Source organism: Kogia breviceps, chromosome 10 (genome assembly GCF_026419965.1).
Source record: "Kogia breviceps isolate mKogBre1 chromosome 10, mKogBre1 haplotype 1, whole genome shotgun sequence".
NCBI lineage: Eukaryota > Metazoa > Chordata > Mammalia > Artiodactyla > Physeteridae > Kogia > Kogia breviceps.
This window is the reverse complement of record NC_081319.1, coordinates 66,734,956-66,749,615: the sequence shown is the minus strand read 5'-3', so window position 1 is coordinate 66,749,615 and position 14,660 is coordinate 66,734,956. Positions and strand designations below refer to the sequence as shown.

Here is a 14,660-nt window from a genome sequence, read left to right as displayed (position 1 = left end):
TTTGCTTTATTCTGCTCTGCAGTAGTTATTTCCACTATTTTTTCTTCCCAGTCAATTATCCATTCTTCTGCCTCAGTTATTCTGCTATTGATTCCTTCTAGAGAGTTTTAAATTTCATTTATTGTGTTGTCCATGTTGTTTGTTTGCTCTTTAGTTCTTCTAGGTCCTTGTTAAACGTTTCTTATATTTTCTCCATTCTATTTCCAAGATTTTGGATCATCTTTACTATAATTATTCTGAATTCATTTTCAGGTAGACTGCCTATTTTCTCTTCATTTGTTAGGTCTAGTGGGTTTTTGCCTTGCTCCATCATCTGCTGTGTGTTTCACTGTCTTCTCATTTCACTTAACTTATTGTGTTTGGGGTCTCCTTTTTGCCAGCTGCAGGTTTGTAGTTCTGTTGTTTTTGGTGTCTGCCCCCAGTGGCTAAGTTTGGTTCAGTGGTTTCTGGAGACTTCCTGGTAGAGGGGACTAGTGCCTGTGTTCTGGTGGATGAAGCTGGATCTTGTGTTTCTTGTGGGCAGGACCACTTCTGGTAGTGTTTTCTGGGGTATCTGTGACCTTATTATGATTTTAGACATCCTCTCTGCTAATGGATGGGGTTGTGTTCCTGTGTTGCTAGTTATTTGGCATAGGGTGTCCAGCACTGTAGCTTGCTGGTGGTTGAGTGGAGCTTGGTCTTAGCATTGGGATGGAGATCTCTGTGAGATCTTTCGCCATTTGATATTATTTGGAGCTTGAAGGTCTCTGGTGGACCAATGTCCTGAACTTGACTCTCCCACATCAGTGGCACAGGCCTGACAGCCGCCCGTAGCACCAAGACCCTGTCAGCCACATGGCTCAGAAGAAAAGGGAGAAAGAAAGATAGAAAGAAATGAAATAAAATTATTAAAATGGAAAGTAATTATTAAAAATTAAAAAATTAAAAAGTAATTTTAAATAAAAGAAAAGGAAGAACGAAGGGAACAACCAAACCACAAAACAAATCCACCAGTGATAACAAGCACTAAAACCTATACGAAGAAAAAAAAAAAAAAACGGACAGACAGAACTCTAGGGCAAATGGTAAAAGCAAAGCTATACAGACAAAATCACACAAAGAAACATACACATACACAGTGAGAAAAAGAGAAAAAGCAATATATATATATATATATATATATATAGAAGGAAGAGAGCATCCAAATCAATAAAACAATCTACCAATTATAATAAACTGTAAATACTAAACTAAGATAAACATAAAACCAGAAACAAATTAGATGCAGAAAGCAAACCCCAAGGCTACAGTTGATCACAAAGTCCACTGCCTCAATTTTGGGATGATTCTTTGTCTAGTCAGGTATTCCACAGATGCAGTGTACATCAAGTTGATTGTGGAGGTTTAACCTGCTGCTCCTGAAGCTGCTGGGAGAAATTTCCCTTTCTCTTCTTTGTTTGCACAGCTCCTGGGGTTCAGGTTTTGATTTGGCTCAGACAGCCCATAGGTTGCCTGAGGACATCTGTTCCTGCCCAGACAGGATGGGTTTAAAGTAGCAGCTGATTAGGGGGCTCTGGCTCACTCAGGCCCGGGAGAGGGAGGGGTATGGAATGCGGGGCCAGCTTGCTGCAACAGAGGTTTACATGAGGTTGCACCAGCCTGAGGCATGCCATGTGTTCTCCCAGGGAATTTTTCCCTGGATCATGGGACCTTGGCAGTGGTGGGCTGCACAGGCTCCCAGGAGGGGAGGTGTGGATAGTGACCTGTGCTTGTGCATAGGCTTCTTGGTGGCTGCCTCCACAGCCTTAGCATTTCATGCCCATCTCTGGGGTCCATGCTGATGGCTACAGCTCGTGCCTGTCTCTGGAGCTCATTTAGGCAGTTCTCTTAATCCCCTCTCCTCATACACCCTGAAACAATGGTCTCTTGCCTCTTAGGCAGTTACAGACTTTCCCGGACTCCCTCCTGGCTAGCTGTGGCGTACTAGCCCCCTTCAGGCTGTGTTCATGCAGCCAACCCCAGTCCTCTCCTTGGGATCTAACCTCCAAAGCTGGAGCCTCAGCTCCCAGCCCCTTCCTGTCCCAGCGGGTGAGCAGACAAGCCTCTCAGTCCAGTGAGTGCTGGTCGGCACCGATCCTCTGTGTGGGAATCTCTCTGCCTTGTTCTCTGTACCCTGCTGCTGCACTCTCCTCTGTTACTCTGAAGCTTCCCCCCCACCAAGCCCCTGTCTCTGCCAGTGAAGGGGCTTCCTAGTGTGTGGAAACGTTTCCTCCTTCACAGCTCCCTCCCAGAGGTGCAGGTCCCACAACTCTTCTTTTGTCTATGTTTTTTTTTCCTTTTTCTTTTGCCCTACCCAGGTATGTGGGGAGTTTCTTGCCTTTTGGAAAGTCTGAGGACTTCTGACAACATTCAGTAGGTGTTCTGTAGGAGTTGTTTCACATGTGGATGTAGTTTTGATGTATTTGTGGGGAGGAAGTTTATCTCCACATCTTACTCCTCTGCCATCTTGAAGGTCTCCTCTCATCATTCTATATTAGATGGATTTTTAAACAAAGACACACTTCAGGATGAAGCTTATGCTTCTCTGAAATTACCTTTCAATCCATTATTATATCAATTTGTGGTCCTTTTGGGTTCTTACAAAATATCCTCACACTCCACCTACCGATATAAAACTATGGTGATGTACTTTGAAGCATAGTTCTATTGATAACTAAAGGCAGAGTTGGAAAATAACTAATGTAATTGATTGGACAAATGGGCATCCAGAAGACATAGAGGCTTAGCAAATCAATTCACTAATTAAAATGAAGATACCAAAAAGAGGAATGGTGTTTTGTTTATCTGACTACTCGTGAGTTTGCAAAACATACTGATTGCTTTCTGGTCATTTAATGTATTTAATTAGACAAAAGTGATTGCTGCACTGAAGAGTCTCAACTTAGTAGAAAAAGCATTTGCTAACCTCAATTATATAAAATGTGGTATAAAATATTTTTCTCTCATTCTTTATAAATTAGTAATTCAGCCCATGATATTAGGTATGTCATTTCTTTCTTGAAGCCCTAGAGAAATATATAAAAATATTGTGGACAGAATTGAAAGGGGGTTGTATTGTAGTTTCATCTGATTTTCCTGGAAATGTTTTCCTTTTTTCTTTTTTTTTAAATGAGAAATAGTGCTTTCCAGCATGTATGTCTCTTAAATTTTATTTTCCTCCTAATTTGCTTCAGTAGGGAAAAGAGCATGTTTTTGTGTGAAAATGACCATTTAATAAGTTTCCTTCACACCACAGAGAATGTAAAAAGGTAATTATAGGGAATTTTCTTTATTGTAGTATTTACATTCTTTCTTTTCTTCTGAGTTTTCTTAGACATCTGACTTCCCTACCAAACTATCTGTTTGATATTCAACTTTGATGACAATGTGGGTGACTTTCAGATTTCTATTTAATTATTCATCAAATTATATATATATATATTTAACATCTTTATTGGAGTATAATTGCTTTACAATGGTGTGTTAGTTTCTGCTTTATAATAAAGTGAATCAGTTTTACATATACATATGTTCCCATATCTCTTCCCTTTTGCATCTCCCTCCCTCCCACGCTCCTTATCCCACCCCTCTAGGTGGTCATAAAGCACTGAGCTGATCTCCCTGTGCTATGCAACTGCTTCCCACTAGGTATCTATTTTATGTTTGGTAGTGTATATATGTAGCTGTGGCAAAGTGAGAGAGTGGCATGGACATATATACATCAAATTATATTTTTACTGTGACCTTCACCTGCACTTCCTTATCACCCATGTGTTACGAGCAAACACCTTTGTTAAAAGGTGAATTAGATAATATTGCCTTTTATTATGAATGACTTCTGGCTTTGTCACAATTTGCTACTTTTTCAACATTTGTTTTTCAGTCAAGATGGCTCAATCTCTTTTGTCATAAAATTATCTTTTTATCATTGCTAACCTTTTATTAAGAAAATTTTCAGATTAAAATGTTTAACCTTTTTAGATCTAGAAATGATGAAGTGCTTTGCTGAATAGTTTTGAGGGAAGAGAACCAAAATTTCTTGCAGGGCTACATTTCTTTTGGAAGAGTTAAGACCAGAGATTTGGCTTTTCCAACTGTTACCAGGTTGTTTTTGATTATTCAAGTAATGAAATCCTTGTGAGTTTTTCTCTTCATCTTTTCCCCTTACTCCCTCTGTCCCTCCCTCCCTTTTCCTTCCTCCCTTCTTCCCTTCCTCTATATGTAGTAGGTAATAGACAATTTATCATATACAGGTTATGTATGATATATAATAGATAATTTATCAACACAATAAATTTTTAATGTTAAAGAAATTGTTCTATAGAGACAATATTTACTTTTTCTTCCACGATATAATCATATAGGAGCTCCTCGTCAAACTTAGGCTTTTATCTCTCCCATTTATTATTTATTTTTCATTATTTTTATTATTATTGCTTTAAGATTTCTCTTGACCTTGTGTATGTACCAAGGAAGACAGGAACTAAGGGGTGCAGGTTTCCACATTGCTAAGGGAGATTTCTTCTCCTGCCCCTCTTCCATTGCTTTATGTAGGTTTAAGAATCTTAGATTTTTACTTGCTTTATTTATTTATTTATTTATTTTTAGAATTTTCTTTAATTTTTTATACAGCAAGTTCTAATTAGTTATCCAGTTTATACATATTAGTGTATATATGTCAATCCCAATCTCCCAATTCATCACTCCCCCCTCAACACTTTACCCCCTTGGTGTCCATATGTTTGTTCTCTATATCTGTGTCTCCATTTATGCCTTACAAACTGGTCCTTCTGTACCATTTTTCTAGGTTCCACATATATGTGTTAATATACAATATTTGTTTTTCTCTTTCTGACTTACTTCACTCCATATGACAGTCTCTAGGTCCATCTACCTCTCTACAAATTGACCCAATTTCATTCCTTTATATAGCTGAGTAATATAGAATTGTATATATGTACCACATCTTCTTTATCCATTCATCTGTCAATGAGCTTTTAGGTTGCTTCCATGACCTGGCTATTGTAAATAGTGCTGCAATGAACATTGGGGTGCATGTGTCTTTTTGAATTATGGTTTTCTCTAGGTATATGCCCAGTAGTGGGATTGCTGGGTCACATGGTATTTCTAGTTTTAGTTTTATAAGGAACCTCCATACTGTTCTCCATCATGGCTGTATCAATTTACATTCCCACCAACAGTGCAAGAGGGTTCCCTTTTCTCCACACCCTCTCCAACATTTGTTGTTTGTAGATTTTCTGATGATGCCCATTCTGACTGGTGTGACGGGATACCTCACTGTTGTTTTGATTTGCATTTCTCTAATAATTAGTGATGTTGAGCAGCTTGTCATGTGCTTCTTGGCCATCTGTATGTCTTCTTTGGAAAAATGTCTCTTTAAGTCTTCTGTCCATTTTTGGATTGAGTTGTTTGGTTTTTTTTTAATATTGAGCTGCATGAGCTGTTTATATATTTTGGAGATTAATCCTTTGTCCGTTGATCCATTTGCAAATATTTTCTCCAATTCTGAGGGCTTTCTTTTCATCTTGTTTGTAGTTTCTTTTGCTTTCCAAAGCTTTTAAGCTTCATTAGGTACCATTTGTTTGTTTGTTTTTGTTTTTATTTCCTTTACTCTAGGAGGTGTATCAAAAAAGATCTTGCTGTGATTTATGTCAGAGTGGTCTTCCTATGTTTTCCTCTAATAGTTTTATAGTGTCCACTCTTATATTCAGGTCTCTCCATTTTGAGTTTATTTTTGTGTATGGTGTTAGGAAGTGTTCTAATTTCATTCTTTCACATGTAGCTGTCCAGTTTTCCCAGCACCACTTATTGAAGTGACTGTCTTTTCTCCATTGTATATCCTTGCCTCCTTTGTCATAGATTAGTTGACCATAGGTGCGTGGGTTTTTCTCTGGACTTTCTATCCTGTTCCATTGATCTATATTTCTGTTTTTGTGCCAGTACCATACTGTCTTGATTACTGTAGCTTTGTAGTATAGTCTGAAGTTAGGGAGTCTGGTTAGTGCAGCTCCATTTTTTTCCCTCAAGACTGCTTTGGCTATTTGGGGTCTTTTGTGTTTTCCATACAAATTTTAAGATTTTTTTGTTTTAGTTCTATGAAAAATGCCATTAGGGGCTTCCCTGGTGGCGCAGTGGTTGGGAGTCCACCTGCCGATGCAGGGGACGCGGGTTTGTGCCCTGGTCCGGGAGGATCCCGCATGCCGCGGAGCGGCTGGGCCCGTGAGCCATGGCCGCTGGGCCTGCGTGTCTGGAGCCTGTGCTCCGCAGCGGGAGAGGCCGCAGCAGTGAGAGGCCCGCATACCAAAAAAAAAAAAAAAAAAAAAAAAAATGCCATTAGTAATTTGATACGGATTTCATTGAATCTGTAGATTACCTTGGGTACTATAGTCGTTTCGACAAATGCTGATTCTCCCAATCCAAGAACATGGCATATCTCTCCATCTGTTTGTATCATCTTTAATTTCTTTCATCAGTGTCTTATAGTTATCTGCATATAGGTCTTTTGTCTCCCTAGGTAGGTTTATTCCTAAGTATTTTATTCTTTTTGTTGCAATTGTAAATGGGAGTGTTTCCATAATTTCTCTTTCACATCTTTCATCATTAGTATATAGGAATGCAAGAGATTTCTGTGCATTAATTTTGTATCCTGCAACTTTACCAAATTCACTGATTAGCTCCAATATTTTTTCTGGTAGCATCTTTAGGATTCTCTATGTATAGTATCATGTCATCTGCAAAAAGTGACAGTTTTACTTATTCTTTTGCAATTTGTATTCCTTTTATTTCTTTTTCTTCTCTGATTGCTGTGGCTAGGACTTCCAAAACTATGTTGAATAATAGTGGCAAGAGTGGACAACCTTGTCTTGTTCCTGATCTTAGAGGAAATGCTTTCAGTATATCACCAGTAAGAATGATGTTGGCTGTGGGTTTGTTGTATATGGCCTTTATTATGTTGAGGTACGTTCCTTCTATGCCCACTTTTTGGAGAGTTTTTATCATAAATGGGTGTTGAATTTTTTCAAAAGCTTTTTCTGCATCTATTGAAAAAATCATATGGTTTTTATTCTTCAATTTGTTAATATGGTGTATCACATTGATTGATTTGCATATATTGAAGAATCCTTGCATCCGTGGGATAAATCCCACTTGATCATGATGTGTGATCCTTTTAATGTGTTTTTGGATTCTGTTTGCTAGTATTTTGTTGAGGAATTTTGCATCTATAATCATCAGTGATATTGGTCTGTAATTTTCTTTTTTTGTAGTATCTTTTTCTGGTTTTGGTATCAGGGTGATGGTGGCCTCATAGAATTAATTTGGGAGCATTCTTTCCTCTTCAATATTTTGGAAGAGTTTGAGAAGGATTGGTGTTAGCTCTTCTCTAAATGTTTGAAATGTTTGATAGAATTCACCTGTAGCCATCTGGTCCTGGACTTTTGTTTGTTAGAAGATTTTTAATCATAGTTTCAATTTTATTACTTGTGATTTGTTTGTTCATATTTTCTATTTTTTTCCTGGTTCAGTCTTGGAAGGTTATACCTTTCTAAGAATTTGAAAATATCTTCCAGGTTGTCCTTTTTATTTTCATAGAATTGCTTGTAGTAGTCTCATAGGATGCTTTGTGTTTCTGTGGTGTCTGTTGTAATTTCTCCTTTTTCATTTCCAATTTTATTGATTTGAGTCCTCTCCCTCTTTTTCTTGATGAGTCTTGCTATTGGTTTATCAATTTTATTTATCTTCTCAAAGAACCTGCTTTTAGTTTTACTGATCTTTCCTATTGATTTCTTTGTTTGTTTTTCATTTATTTCTGCTCTAATCTTTATTTTTTAAAAATAAATTTATTTATTTATTTTTGGCTGTTTTGGGTCTTCATTGCTGTACACAGGCTTTCTCTAGTTGTGGTGAGTGGGGGCTACTGTTCATTGCGGTGTGCAGGCCTCTCACTGTCACGGCCTCTCTTGTTGCAGAGCACAGGCTCCAGACACGCAGGCTCAGTAGTTGTGGCTCAAGGGCCCAGTTGCTCTGTGGCATGTGGAATCTTCCCAGACCAGGGCTCGAACCTGTGTCCCCTGCATTGGCAGGAGGATTCTTAACCACTGCACCACCAAGGAAGCCCTCTGCTCTAATCTTTATGATTTCTTTCCTTCTAGTAACTTTGTGGTTTTTTTTCTTCTTTCGCTAATTGTTTTAGGTGTAAGTTTAGGTTGTTTATTTGAGATTTTTCTTGTTTCTTGAGGTAGGATATTATTGCTATAAACTTCCCTGTTAGAACTGCTTTTGCTGCATCCCATACAGTTTGGATCATTGTGTTTTCATTGTAATTTGTCTCTAGGTATTTTCTGATTTCCTTGTTGATATATTCAGTGATATCTTGGTTATTTAGTAACGTATTGTTTAGTCTCCATGTGTTTGTGTTTTTTATGTTTTTTTCCCCTATAATTGATTTAGAATCTAATAGCATTGTGGTCAGAAAAGATGCTTGATATGATTTCAATTTTCTTAACTTAACTGAGGTTTGATTTGTGACCCAAGATGTGATTTATCCTGGAGAATGTTCCATGTGCACTTGAGAAGACAGTGTAATCTGCTGTTTTTGGATGGAATGCCCTATAAATATCAATGAAATCTATTTGGTCTATTGTGTTATTTAAAGCTTGTGGTTCTTTATTAATTTTCTGTTTGGATGATCTGTCCATTGATGTAGGTGAGGTGTTAAAGTCCCCCACTATTATTGTGTTACTGTCAATTTCCCCTTTTATAGCTGTTAGCAGTTATCTTATGTATTGAAGTGCTCCTATGTTGGGTACATATATATTTATAATTGTTATATCTTCTTCTTTGATTGATCCCTTGATCATTATGTAGTGTCCTTCTTTGTCTCTTGTAACATTCTTTATTTTAAAGTCTAGTGTATCTGATATGAGATTTGCTACTCCAGCTTTCTTTTGATTCCCATTTGCATGGAATAATTTTTTCCATCCCCTCACTTTCAGTCTATATGTGTCCCTACGTCTGAAGTGGGTCTCTTGTAGACAGCATATGTAAGGGTCTTGTTTTTGTATCCATTCAGCGAGCCTGTGTCTTTTGGTTGGAGCATTTAATCCGTTCACATTTAAGGTAATTATCGGTATGTATGTTCCTGTTACTAGTATTTATTTGCATTTTTTTTTTTTTTTTTTTTTTTTTAGGTCCTTTACTTCCGTTGTGTTTCTCATTTAGAGAAGTTCCTTTACCATTAGTTGTAGAGCTGGTTTGGTGGTGCTGAATTCTCTTAGCTGTTGCCTCTCTGTAAAGCTTTTGATTTCTCTGTCGCATCTGAATGAGATCCTTGCCAGGCAGAGTAATCTTGGTTGCAGGTTCTCCCTTTCATCACTTTAAGTATATCATGCCACTCCCTTCTGGCTTGTAAAGTTTCTACTGAAATTCAGTTGTCAACTTTATGGGAGTTCCCTAGTATGTTATTTGTCATTTTCCCTTGTTGCTTTCAATAATTTTTCTTTGCCTTTAATTTTTGTCAGTTTGATGACTATGTGTCTTGGCATGGTTCTCCTTGGGTTTATCCTGCCTGGGACTGTCTGCAGTTCCTGGGGTTGGGTGGTTGGGTGGCTATTTCCTTTCCCACGTTAGGGAAGTTTTCGACTATAATCTCTTCAAATATTTTCTCGGGTCCTTTCTCTTTCTCTTCTCCTTCTGGGACCCTTATAATGCAAATGTTGTTGCATTTAATGTTGTCCCAGAGGTCTCTTATGCTGTCTTCATTTCTTTTCATTTTATTTTCTTTATTCTGTTCTGCATCAGTGAATTCCACCATTCCATCTTCCAGTTCAGTTATCTGTTCTTCTGCCTCAGTTATTCTGCTATTGATTCCTTCTAGTGTATTTTTCATTTCAGATATTTTATTGTTCATCTCTTTATTTGTTCTTTAATTCTTCTAGGTGTTTGTTCTGCATTTCTTCTAGGTCTTTGTTAAACATTTCTTGCATCTTCTAAATCTTTGCCTCCATTCTTTTTCTGAGGTCCTGGATTATCTTCACTATAATTATTCTGAACTCTTTTTCTGGAAGTTTTCCTATCTCCACTTCATTTAGTTGCTTTTCTGGGGTTTTATATTATTTCTTCATCTGGTACATAGCCCTCTGCCTTTTCATCTTGTCTATCTTTCTGTGAATGTGGTTTTTGTTCCAAAGGCTGCAGGATTGTAGCTCATCTTGCTCCTGCTATCTGCCCTCTGGTGGATGAGGCTATCTAAGAGGCTTGTGTAAGTTTCCTGATGGGAGGGACTGGTGGTGGGTAGAGCTGGGTGTTGCTCTTGTGGGCGGAGCTCAGTAAAAGTTTAATCCTCTTGTCTGCTGATGGGTGAGGCTGGATTCACTCCTTGTTGATTGTTTGGCCTGAGGTGACCCAACACTGGATAATACCTGGCTCTTTAGTTGGGCTAATGGTGGATTCTGGGAGGGCTCATGCCAAGGAGTAATTCCCAAAACTTCTGCTGCCAGTGTCCTTGTCCTTATGGTGAAAGGCAACCACCCCCTGCCTCTTCAGGAGACTCTCCAACACTAGCAGGTAGGTCTGGTTCTGTCTCCTATGGGGTCACTGCTCCTTCCCCTGGGTCCCGATGCACACACTACTTTGTGTGTGCCCTCCAAGAGTAGAATCTCTGTTTCCCCCAGTCCTTTAGAAATCTTGCAATCAAATCCCGCTAGCCTTCAAAGTCTGATTCTCTAAGAATTCCTTCTCTCATTGCTGGATCCTCAGGTTGGGAAGCCTGATGTGGAGCTCAGAACCTTCACTCCAGTGGGTGGACTTCTGTGATATAAATGTTCTCCAGTTTGTGAGTCACCCAACCAGCAGTTATGGGATTTGATTTTATTGTGATTGCGCCCCCTTCTACCATCTCATTGTGGCTTCTCCTTTTTCTCTGGAGGTGTGGTATCATTTTTGGTGAGTTCCAGTGTTTTCCTGTTGATGATGGTTCAGCAGTTAATTATGATTCTGGTGCTCTCACAAGAGGGAGTATTTTTACTTGCTTTAAAACAGACACACAAAGAAGACCTATTTGCCACTTCTATCATAATAGATGGAATAATTTTAATAATTAGTTAAGCAACTGAATTCTAATAATTAGTTAAGCTTTGAAGCATTAGTAGTTTAAGAAATTGGTGAATATGTAATGTCTGACTATACACCAGTCTATTGGGAAACAATGATAATCTGAAAGCTTTATATAAATATGTCCTATGCTTTGTTAACTCATGATGTCCCCAGATATCTTTATTTATGAGAGGTGATGATTACCATATTTAGAACCTCTCATGTAGATTATATTCCTTTTTTATGTTTTGGTTGAATTCAATCTTTATTTTCATTTTTATCTACATCTAATAAGGTTGAAATTTATGAAATAAAAAGCTGTAGTCATTATATCTAAACTTTTATTACTTCTATTTGGAAGGCTAAGTTTCTTTTCTTCAATTTTTTAAAATTAAAAAAAATATTATTTTTTTACTTAAAACTTTTTGTATATTATGTTTTAAAGTAAGGGGTTTTTTTCCTTTATATTTGTGTGAGAAAAGCCAGGGAAAGGCAAGACAAATAGTACTTAAAATAAGGTTTTGTTAAAACAGAGTTTAAAATTCTCTATTGGTTTCACCTGAAAAGCATCAGACAACAGAATTTTAAGAGGAGAAGGTAGCTGTGTAAAAATAATTTTAAGTAATAGCCAAAATAAATATTATTCAAAGTTTAGAAAGTTCATTTTATTTGTTGGCAAGAAAAAAGGTCCTTTCTTATGTTTTACTTCAGAGGAGTCTATTTCTCAAAACTTCTTGAACTTTGAGTCAGTGTCAGCCTGTGAATAGAACTATATGGTGACAACAACATGGTTTTGGTATAGTTTTGTCTTTTATACCGTATGTCGCACCTCTCCCAGGACATTGTCTACAATGATCTCCTCCATCCCTCTCTAAACTGATTCAATTCTACAACTTCCTTAACATAATTTGGGTGCTAGTTATCAATAAGTGTACTTAGGAAATGCAACCAGGGTGAGGGGCTTGTGGTTTTCTTTTCTCTAATGAACATTTTCTTTGACCTATGAGAAATGGAATCTAGGTAGAATATATTTAGAGGAGGATGTAGTAAAAAACTGGAGGTATTCTTTGAATATAAATGCTAAGATTGATGTGTTTAGAATAAATGTTATAATCTCTAACCATTGGAGAGATTGTTAGATATTTTAAAGTGTGGGTGAGATTAGGCCAGCTTTGCATGATGACAAATGTAAAGATCACAGCAATATATAGAAGTTTGAAGCTGAGTCATATGAAGAGACTTGGAAACTTTCTCTTCCTCACTGTGATCTAAGATAAAATAACTGTGAGTTTGTCATTTGGCAGAGAAAACAATAAATCCAAATGAGAAGAGCAATCAAGAGGGTGCATAGAACAGAATGAAACAGAGAGCTAAAACTGGTAAATAAACTATTTTTAAAGTTCCATTAAAGAAACTAAAGACAGCTTTAGAAGTCCAACCTGTTAAAACTGAAATCAAGTTAGTGAAGCAAGAGATTTAAAATAATATATGGAAAAAAAAAGGTCAGGATTAAAAATGTATTTCTCTTTATCTCAAAGGCTGTGTGAAAAGAACAATCTGTAGTAAATTTGTAAATTCAAAACTGATGATTCCTTTGAGATGGGAGAGCTGGTAGGTTTTTAGAGTTTTTAAAAATAATGTTCTAACCTCCAAATCTAGACATCCTAAGTGAAATTTAATCTACCGTAGCCCAGCCATCCAAATATAAATTTGTTTTATGAACCTTTAGATCTTTAATATATTTTACCTTACTTTTCCTTGAAAACAGAAAATGCATTTTGTAAGAAAAAACTTACCAGGAACCAGATTGTCAGTTATCTTTGTCCAGTAGAGCTGAGAGGCTTAACATATTTTACCTGCTCAAGTAAAAGCAAGTATATATGATATTTATCCCATAGGGTAGGCTCAGAAAAATAGAGGTGTTTTTCTCCATCTGTGGCTTAATGGCTTTGGGGAAGTATTAGGCACTCATGAATTGCATTTGATAGAAGGGCTGGCCCTTTGCAGCATATTTTAAAGTCAGGCTAGTTTCACCTCACATTTCAGAAACCACATTCATGCAAGATCTGATGCCCTTATTCATTATGATACATAATTGAACCAAAGGGGAACTAGGGCAGGTTGGTTTTTCAGAAAGAGCTCTGAAGTGTGTGTTCTAGTTGTGATTGTGTGGTTAACCAGTTCTACTCAGTGCATTTGTGAAATGAGGGGACCAGTGGTTCTCAACTGGCATGACTTTGCCTCAGACATTACTGTCATGACTGGGGCTGGGCATGCTCCTGGCACCCCGTGGGTAGAGGCCAGGTATCCTGCTAAACATCTTACAGTATCCAGGACAGTCCCCCACAGCAAAGATTTATCCTACCCCAAATGTCACTAATGCTGGGGTTGAGAGACTCTGGGCTAACCCACCTCTTGCCTCCCTTCCAGCTCCAAGAATTCTATGACTAATGATACTCAAAGAGACCCCTGCCAGGGGCATTTCCTTTCAACCAAAGTTGATTAAGTGCCTTCTTTTGTGTTTGAACTAAGAACTTTTCCCTATTTGATTTACACAAAGGAGGTAAGTAAGTCTCCATTTATGAGAATTTCCACATTCCATGGAGCCACTACTCATAATAATAGCCCTGTTTGACAAGGGACATACATTTTCTTTGGCTGTATGTCAGCAAAATTATGGCTTTACCACTTTTCTAGACATTTCTCTTTCTTGTATTTCCCCAATTGTTAGGTGTCAGGACAATTAACTGAAAGAAATTTTAAAAAGTCAGGCAGTCTGATGTTAACTCTTAAAATACATGCTGTTGGACTAAGTCATTCCTGATCCTGGATTTAATTACACATCTACAAAATGAGTGTGTTGTATGAAGTACTTTCGAAGGTACCTCCTTACCCTGAAATTCTGTGTTCATGCCCTTAAATATTACTGGAACCCTTCTGATATTTCACATCCTTAGATGATCCAAAAAAAGAAAGAGCAAGTATTAATCAGGTCATAAATTTGGAGAGATGGAAAATCTTATAATCTACTGTCTAGGTCAAAATCATGACAAATAAGACTAGTTCTCCCCCCAAAGAGTTTACTTTGATTCTTTTCTTTTTGATTGAGAAATTTGGGGCAGGGAATATTTTCTTTGATTTTTTTCCTTTTTAAAAAAATCATGTCCTATTTACTTCCTATTTGTGGAGTAATAAGAAATCATCAATATGGTTCACTGTCATTATTTCCCTTTGAATAACTATACTTTGTTTTGCTTTTCCTTAAACTAAAATCCCTGGGAGAGAAATGATTTCTTTTCAAAATTAAATTTATATATACATATAAAAATTTATATATATGTGTGTGTGTGTTTATATAAAAGACACACATATATAACAGCCTGCATCAGGGTCCTGGTATTTGCTTAAATTACTTTTTTCCTTTTTTTACATTGGCAAACTGACAACTATTTCCGTTGCAAATATCCTGAATAAGAAGGTTAAGTAGGCAACCTAAAATTTAAACAAAGATGCTTTCTATAATGAAAGCA

At 37.2% G+C, this 14,660-nt stretch overlaps 1 protein-coding gene across 50 annotated transcripts in view; it reads left to right on the top strand.

Annotated features, from left to right (window-relative positions):
• The window catches only part of MLIP (muscular LMNA interacting protein), a 269,496-nt gene that overhangs the window by 205,438 nt on the left and 49,398 nt on the right, over positions 1-14,660 (top strand). For 4 of the 50 annotated variants that reach the window (XR_010835033.1, XR_010835035.1, XR_010835032.1 and 1 more), the window contains one exon: positions 13,561-13,693. The exons of the other annotated variants lie outside the window; for them this stretch is intronic. The gene's annotated coding sequence lies outside the window, so the exon portion shown is untranslated. The remainder of the gene's footprint in view (positions 1-13,560; positions 13,694-14,660) is intronic. 50 annotated transcript variants of the gene reach the window in all.